Source organism: Agelaius phoeniceus, chromosome 8, assembly GCF_051311805.1.
Source record: "Agelaius phoeniceus isolate bAgePho1 chromosome 8, bAgePho1.hap1, whole genome shotgun sequence".
Lineage (NCBI taxonomy): Eukaryota > Metazoa > Chordata > Aves > Passeriformes > Icteridae > Agelaius > Agelaius phoeniceus.
This window is the reverse complement of record NC_135272.1, coordinates 2200001-2208421: the sequence shown is the minus strand read 5'-3', so window position 1 is coordinate 2208421 and position 8421 is coordinate 2200001. Positions and strand designations below refer to the sequence as shown.

General features: G+C 61.0%; 1 non-coding gene across 1 annotated transcript in view; it reads left to right on the top strand.

Annotated features, from left to right (window-relative positions):
- Window positions 1–8404: 8404 nt before the first annotated feature.
- Window positions 8405–8421, top strand: part of LOC129131539 (5.8S ribosomal RNA) — a 153-nt gene continuing 136 nt past the window's right edge. The window contains exon 1 of the ribosomal RNA XR_008535687.2: window positions 8405–8421. This exon is cut by the window's right edge and continues 136 nt beyond it. This is a non-coding gene — a ribosomal RNA (5.8S ribosomal RNA).

Here is an 8421-nt window from a genome sequence, read left to right as displayed (position 1 = left end):
TGGAGTCAGGGCAGTTCTGAGAGCTCGTCCCCATTCTTTGAAAAGGTCACTGCCTCAATCCAATGAACCTAAAGAGGAAAGAAATGCCCAAAGAGCAGAAATCCCCAACCATGTCACATGCAGTCACGGAGAAGCTGATGGGACAGAGGCATGTGGTTGGAGTATGTGTATTGCACTCTGTATTGTTAATTTATTGGTGCTGAGTATTTCAGCAAGCAACTTCCAGGGCTTCCAGGACTGTCCTGGACAATGTGACCACAAATTGTTCACCAGTGCCACTTGTTCAAGAAAAGCCTTTCTGAACAAGCCCACCTCTGAGGCTCTAGCTGGTTTATTTTTGCCTTTCAGCTGCTTCCCTCTAAGTTCCTGTGGGAGAAGTTTCTCAACATGAAGAAGAAGGCCAGCACTGGCGGGAGTTTTCTCCCCAGAATTGGCCCATGTGTAGACCTGGGGAAGACTGGTCCAAAGGTAGCCTTTTCCTGCTCTTCTCCTTTCTGTTTGATGGGAAGTTTGAAGAGGGTGTGTGCTTGTGACAGGCTTGCCTCCAGCAAAAGACCTCAGTGTGCAGGTGCTGTTGTCATTGCAAGCTGCTGTTAGAGGTGGGCTGGGAGTCCTGATCTGGACTCAGCCACCACAAATAAGCTCTGCTGAAGGTGCCTAAGTGTAGCTGCCATTGCTGAAACAGTGGGGGGAAGGCTGGGGACACAAAGGCACAGCACTGCCATGTGCCATTCTCCTGCTGAAGGAGCCACCTCTTGCTTTGGTGTGGTCACCATCAAATGCTCGGGGTCACAGGATTCCCTCTGGAGTGGCAGCGTTGGCCTTGGAAGGCCGAGGACCTGCAGGAATGACTTCAGCTTTAACAAAACAAATTGCCTTTATGCTTTGGGCTGGAACAATGTGTTGGAGCCTGAGGGGGTGTTAGATTTTGCAGGCTGCCAGATGTACAGGGGACTGGCCCTGGGCAGAGGGGAATGGATGTGCTTTATCTGGATCAGTGCCTTCTTGGAGGTGTGTTTAAAGCTGCTTTTCTGGCAGGACTGGCTCAGTAGAAAGCACAGTCCCAACGGGTAGGTGACTGAGGTGGGCTGTTGTTATGAATGAGGTCCCTATATGTCTAATTTAATAAACCAACATTAGAATTTAGCAGCAATTTTATTTGAGCAGCAATTTTATATGAAATCATGCAATCAAATATAATCAAGCAGATACAAAATAATTTGGCAGTGGTTTGGATAACGCATAAGCAAAACCAGTCAGGATACAGGGGGCGTTTCTCACCCTGCCTCCCATACAAAAGATAAAGAATCCAAACACAACTTCTAGACTGGATGCTAATACATATTCATCACTAATTTTCTGTCAATCTCCTCCTATTTTTGATTCTTGAAATCTATGTCCTTTGAACAACCCCACAAGCTGCACATGCACCCCAAGTCCTGTGTTATAGAAGCCAGCATTATATTCCAAAAAGAAGCCTTATGATTTCATCGATACCTGGAATCATCCCAATTTTGTCCATTTCAAGGCCGATTCTTTAATTATCCTGAGGCCTATTGCCTTTTGGGATGTTACTTATCTCAAACTACATCCTGCATCCTGTTTTCTCATGAACATCTGAAAACATCTGTTTTGTGACACTAATTCCATATCCTTTTCCTCGATTACTTTTGAACAAATATTTTCTAAAATATTTAAAATATAGTTACAATCGTTAGCACAAATGAGATTCATTTATCACACTGTTAAGCAAGAAATTGGCAGCAAGAGCCATGTAACACACTGGTTAAGGATTGCCCAGACAAAGCAGGGGAGAGTTTTCTCCAAGCAATGCCTCTGCTCCAGAATCATTTCCTGTTGTTTTGGGCCTGTGGGTTCGCCTCGGCGGCGGTGGTGGTCCTCAGCCTGTGTTGTTGAAGCCGTCCCGTTTCCTTGGCCTTAAGCCGGGGACCCGTGTTGTGGCGGGCAGAATTTTTTGGCCTAGTTTTTTTCTTTTTTTTTACAGGCCCGGCACCCGACGGAGAGCCCCCCCGGACTGGTCCTGGGCGAGGCGGCAGCGCCTCGCCTACCTTGGTCGTGGCTGAGCCGCTTATGCCGGGCGGGGCCGGGTTTGCCGCGCCAGCTCCGTTGCTTTTTGTTGCAGCGGGCAGAGTTGGGGGGGCGCCCACCAGGCCTCCGCGGGCCTTTTTATTTTTCTCTCGCGGCCCTAAGCCGCGGCACCGAGAAGCGTTGCGACGAAGGCGCGAGCAGGATGCCGGTGGGTCAGTGGTGGGGAGGCAGTGAGGTCCGTACCTCGGCCCACTCCCCGGGCCCCTGGCCCCGCGGCCCCCGTGGCTAGCACGGGTCGTTGTGAACGCGCCTCCATGTGCCTTTTTTGTCGTGCCGTCCCCTGGCTTTTTTTTCCGGAAGGAAAAGCCGACCACCGTGAGGCCAGGAAAAAGCCGTTGGTCCGTGGCGCCAGGTCGCTGGAACTTTTTCTTGCATGCTCGGCCAGTTTTCCTGGGACGGAAGGCGGGGGAGGGCCGCCGAATCCCCTCCCAGCCCAGCAGGGGCCGGTCCAGTCCTGCCGTTGCCTAGCCTAAACGGGAGCCGTTGTTGGCTGCGGGCGGGTGGCGGCACCCCCCGCGCTCCTCTGCTGCCGTGAGCAATCCGATCCGCAGGTGGGCTGGGCAGCCGTCGCCGTTGTCCCAGGACCATGGCCGTGGGGCCCTTGTCGCCGTTCGCGCAGCTCCTTCCCAGAGCCGCGCCTGATCGATGTGGCTTTTCAGGTGGCATCAGAGAGGGCCCCTGGCAGGCCGGCTCTCCTTCCGAGGCTTCTCTGTCACGGGGAAAGCCACGGCGGGGGGAGTCCAGTGCTCGGGCAGGGCGGTCTCCTTTCCAATTCGCTTCCCGTCGCAGGTGAGGTGTCGCCCCTCCCGCTGGCCTGGGGAAGGGCGTCTTTACTGTCCTGAGCTGTCTGATGGCCGCGTGGTCCCGTGAGCCTTGAGGTGTCCTTAAAAACCCACGCGAGGTGCCGGTGCCGGCCCCGGTCCGGGTAGCGCCCTTGTGGGTGCCGGCCACAAGCAGCGCCGGGCGGTGGTGCGGCTGGAGCTGAGCCACGAGAAGGGAGAGAGGCGAGAGAGAAAAGAGACAGGGCGAAAGTGCCTGAACCCGATGGGGCGCGGACGCAGGTGGAACAGAGCCTGGTCCATGCACTCCTTTGCCGTTCCGCCACCTGCTGCAGAGCAAGCCGCCCCGGCTGAAAAGGGGCCTCAGTGTCCGGGCCGTGCCCGCCTCATCGGGTCGCTGCCTCCTCTAGCACATCCGGCGTGTTCTGCATGGCCTGGTGGGGGAACGCGCCAGGACGGGGTTTGCTCCCTGTGAGCGGGGCCCCGCTCGGCCCAACCTCACCGGCGGCCGGTCAGCGGGCGGGTTTTTCTCGGCTTTGGTGGGGGGGGGCGGGTCAGCCCCAGCCGAGCCCCGTTCCGCACGCCGCGCCTGTCATTTCGAGCGCGAGGCTGAGTGTCGAACCGGGGTGCAGGCCCCGGGAAGAAAAGCGAGAGAGAGAGAGAGAGAGATGAAGCCTCGAGCTCCATCCGAGTGGTGAAAAGCTGCGCAGCGCTCCCGGATCCTTGCCCGTGGCGTCGTGGGAAGGGCCGGCCACTGGGGTCGGCCATCGCCGAGGGACATCTCTCGCGCGTGGCGCCATTCCCCACCCCAGGCACCGCCGGGCCGCGATGTGGCCGGCCGCCGTCCCTGCTGCCAGCGCCCGTCACCGCCATGCTGCTGCCCGCCGCTGTGTCTTTGCCCACGATGCTGCTCCCGCAGGTCGGAGCAGCTCAAGAAGCCCAGGGCGGTCAGGGTTTGGCGCTGGGTGAGTTCGCCAGCGGGCCGGGCGCATCTGGGCGCTCTGTCCGGGCGCTCGCGCGACGCTTCGCGGCGCCGCTGTGGGCGGCAGCTACCTGGTTGATCCTGCCAGTAGCATATGCTTGTCTCAGAGCTTAAGCCATGCATGTCTATGCACACACGGGCAGTACAGTGAAACTGCGAATGGCTCATTAAATCAGTTATGGCTCCTTTGGTCGCTCCTCTCCCGCTCCTTGGATAGCTGTGGTAATTCTAGAGCTAATACATGCCGATGAGCGCCAACCTCTGGGGACGTGTGTACTTATCAGACCAAAACTGACCCAGGCCCCCCCAGCAGCTTTGATGACTCTAGATAATCTCGAGCCGATCGCACGCCCCTGCAGCGGCGCCGACCCATTCGAATGTCTGCCCTATCAACTTTCGATGGTACTGTCTGTGCCTACCATGGTGACCACGGGTGACGGGGAATCAGGGTTCGATTCCGGAGAGGGAGCCTGAGAAACGGCTACCACATCCAAGGAAGGCAGCAGGCGCGCAAATTACCCACTCCCGACCCGGGGAGGTAGTGACGAAAAATAACAATACAGGACTCTTTTGAGGCCCTGTAATTGGAATGAGCGCACTTTAAATCCTTGAGCGAGGATCCATTGGAGGGCAAGTCTGGTGCCAGCAGCCACAGTAATTCCAGCTCCAATAGCGTATCTTAAAGTTGCTGCAGTTAAAAAGCTCGTAGCTGGATCTTGGGATGGAGCTGGCGGTCCGCCACGAGGCGAGACACCGCCTGTCCCAGCCCCTGCCTCTCGGTGCCCCCTTGATGCTCTTAGCTGAGTGTCCCGCGGGGCCCGAAGCATTTACTTTGAGAAAATTAGAGTGTTCAAAGCAGGCCAGCTGCCGGCATACTGCAGCTAGGGATAATGGAATAGGATTTCGGTTCTATTTTGTTGGTTTTCGGAAATGGGGCCATGATTAAGAGGGACTGCCAGGGGCATTCATATTGTGCCGCTAGAGGTGAAATTCTTGGACCGGCGCAAGACAGCCTAGAGCGAAAGCATTTGCCAAGAATGTTTTCATTAATCAAGAATGAAAGTCAGAGGTTTGAAGACGATCAGATACTATCGTAGTTCCCACCATAAACAATGCTGACTGGTGATCCGGCGGCGTTATTCCCATGACCTGCCGGGCAGCTCCTGGGAAACCCAAGTCTTTGGGTTCCGGGGGAAGTATTGCAAAGGTTGCAAAGCTGAAACTTAAAGGAATTGACGGAAGGGCACCACCAGGAGTGGAGCCTGCGGCTTAATTTGACTCAACATGGGAAACCTCACCCGGCCCGGACACGGACAGGATTGACAGACTGAGAGCTCTTTCTCGATTCCGTGGGTGGAGGTGCATGGCCGTTCTTAGTTGGTGGAGCGATTTGCTTGTTTAATTCTGATAAGGAACGAGACTCTGGCATGCTAACTAGTTACGCGACCCCCGAGCAGTCGGCGTCCAACTTCTTAGAGGGACAAGTGGCGTTCAGCCACCTGAGATTGAACAATAACAGGTCTGTGATGCCCTTAGATGTCCGGGGCCGCACGCGCGCTACACTGGCTGGCTCAGCTTGTGCCTACCCTCCACCAGCAGGTGCGGGTAACCCGTTGAAGCCCATTCGTGATGGGGATCAGGGGTTGCAATTCTTCCTCATGAACGAGGAATTCCCAGTAAGTGCGGGTCATAAGCTCGCGTTGATTAAGTCCCTGCCCTTTGTACACACGTCCCGTCGCTACTACCAATTAGGATGGTTTAGTGAGGTCCTCGGATCGGCCCCGGCGGGGTCGGCCACGGCCCTGCCGGTGTGTCGAGAAGACGGTCGAACTTGACTATCTAGAGGAAGTAAAAGTCGTAACAAGGTTTCCGTAGGTGAACCTGTGGAAGGATCATTACTGGTGGGGCTTGGCCCCGGCCGCGTTGTGCCAGGCCGTCTGGCAGGCCGCATGCGCGCGGTGTCATTCGCGTGCCTGCTCCGTTCGCACGCTCGGCCCCTGACCGCCGGCCCCGGTCAGCACCGGGGGCCACACACCCTTCCCCTTCACCGCGCGCCACAGCCCCAGAGAGAGAGAGACCGGAGGTGAGCGGCACCTCCGGGCGCGGGCGGTCGGAATTGGGAGAGGGGGGAAAAGCCGCTCGGCGTGGCGAAGCGTGTCACGCGCGCCTGCCACCGTGCACGCAGGCGGGGCTCTCCCCACGCTACACCGTGCATCGCGGCCAGGCCTAGTAGCATGGCACGCTCACTGCTGTTGCAGCAGCTTGCCCCCCCGCCCCCCACACCACCCCTCCCACCCCAGCCTTGCGCCGCTCTGCTGCCGGTCCGTCCCTGCCAGAGAGCGGGGGCGTGGCCGCGGGCCCCCGAGCCTCTCGCCGCCACGGCCGGCGCCGCTGAACGCCGGTTGCCAGCGTGCCACGTGCAGGTGCCCTGGCACGGCCCGAGTTCTCCCGAGCTCGGCTCTCCTCGTTGTGCACGCGAGATACCTGCATGAGTGTCAGGAGGGAGGGGTGCTCGGCACGGCCCCTTCCCGGAGGCGGGCCTGTCCCTTCCATCGCTGCTGTGCCCCTCGAGCGACGACCAGCCATCCGGCTCTGGCACCCGTCGGCGGCCGAGGTGGCAAGGGCGAGGGAGCTGGGTGGTGGGGCGGCCTGAGCCACGGCGGTCCTCTTGAGCGCGCAGCGCTGGGCTACTGAGGGAAACCCCGGGCTCTGAGAAGGACGTGGCAGTGGTGGCGGCAGATGTCGGGCGCGCCCCTGCCGGTGCACGCTCCCCCAAAGGCAGCAGCAGGGGAAGCACCCCGGTGGGGCCATGCAGGTCGTTTCCTTCGCCCCAGGGCCAGGTACCTAGCGCTCCGCGCCTCGGCGGTCCCCCCAGTTTTTTTCCCTCGGCGTCGTCAAACGCTGTGGGTTTGCCGAAAGGGGCCGGCGGGGCCAGGCGGCGGTTTAAAGACTCGGGCGGCTCGGCGTGGCCCGCCGTGGTGGCTGCAGTGCTGGCGGCGGTGGCAGCAGGCATACCGGGTGGTGGCCATGCGGGGTGCCACTGAGGGGTGGGGAGCAGCTACTCCCACCGATCCCCTGCAGTGGTTGTCCCGTTGCCACCGGCCGCGCTTGTCCGTCGCTGTCGTTGTCCTGCCCGCGCCATGGGGGTAAACCGTGCTGCGCCAGGGAGGGGTGCCCTGCCCCCCCCCCTCTGTGGCCCATGGGGGCCCACCCGCTCGCCTCGCCATAATGGGCGACAGCAGCAGAGAGCGCGCCCTCTCTGCCCTTCCTCAGCTGCGGGGTCACGGCCCCTGGGGCCCACCCGCGCTCTCTCTCCTCAACCCGCCGCCGCAGTCTCTGGCGCGCACGGCGCCGCGTCCAGCACCTCTCCTCCCCTCGAGGAGCCTTTTCTCCTCGAACGCGCACCGGCAACGCCGTTGTCCGCCAGCTGTCCCCTGGCTCGACTGCCTGCCTGCTGGGGGGGTGAGCGCTCGGTGGGCCCTCCGGCGGCAGAGGCCCGCGAGCGCAGGCGATCCCGTGCAGAGCGGCCGTGGCGCCGCTCAACGGGTGTCCCTCCCTGCGGGGACGGTCAGCCGGAAGGCGCCCGCCGTCAGCCGTCAGTGGTCCCGTCCCGGGCCCCGCTCGTCGCATCCTCCATCGCCCTTCCCGGCCGCATGTGGGCCTCAGGAAGGCGCGCAGGGCAGCCGCGGGGGCGCTTCTCCCCGCCTGGTCTTCGCGTGCAAACGAGGAGTGCAGGCCTTGCACCCTAGCTCAATGCTGTCCTGCCTTCTGCCGGGCGCGTGCCCGAGGTAAGGGGCCCCGGCGGTGCGACGCAGCGGTGGCGGTCCTGGGAGTGCGGCCCCGGTGGCGGCGGGGTCTTCCGTCCGGCAGGCCTTGGGCCCTGGCTATGCCAGCTTGGCTCTCGGTGGCGCCCGCCTCTGGGGCCGGGGGCGGAGCACGTCCGCCGGTCTCTCACCCGCCCAGCAGGGGAGTGGTCCCGCAGGAGGCGTGCCGGTGGGGGCTCGTCGTCGTCGCGTGCCGTCTCGAGCCAGGGGAAGGCCGTGCAGTGGGGAAAGAGATAAGCCGGCCATGCAGCGGTGCAGCGGCACTCCGTGAGGCCCGCGGCGTCGGGGGCCAAGGGAGAGCCGCTGTGTGTGGGGGCTGATGGCCGCGCGCCCCCAGCCGTGTGCCATGTGTTTTGTGCGTGTCATCCCGTGAAAGTGAGACGCGGGGGGGCTGCCGTGCCCTCCCGCATTCCAGCGCGCACTGCGTGGCCCTCTGCGTGGAGGCCGAGCCGAGCCCGGGTGCCTGGTCCGCCTCCGAAGGACGGCATTTGTGAGGTCGGCGTCACCCCTCGTGGGGGAGGCGGTCAGGAGCGCGGGCTCCCCCACGTCTTGGCCGGCCTTCGGAGTGTGGGTTGCTCCAGTTGGTTTTTATTCCCCCTTCTGTTTCTGTGTGCTCGTATGGTCAAAGCCAGGCGTGCACCCCTGCGTCCTCGGTCCCAGAGTAACAAAAAAAGGGGCCGCTTGGCGTGAGCAGTGCCCGAAAGCCAGACAAATCTTAGCGGTAGAT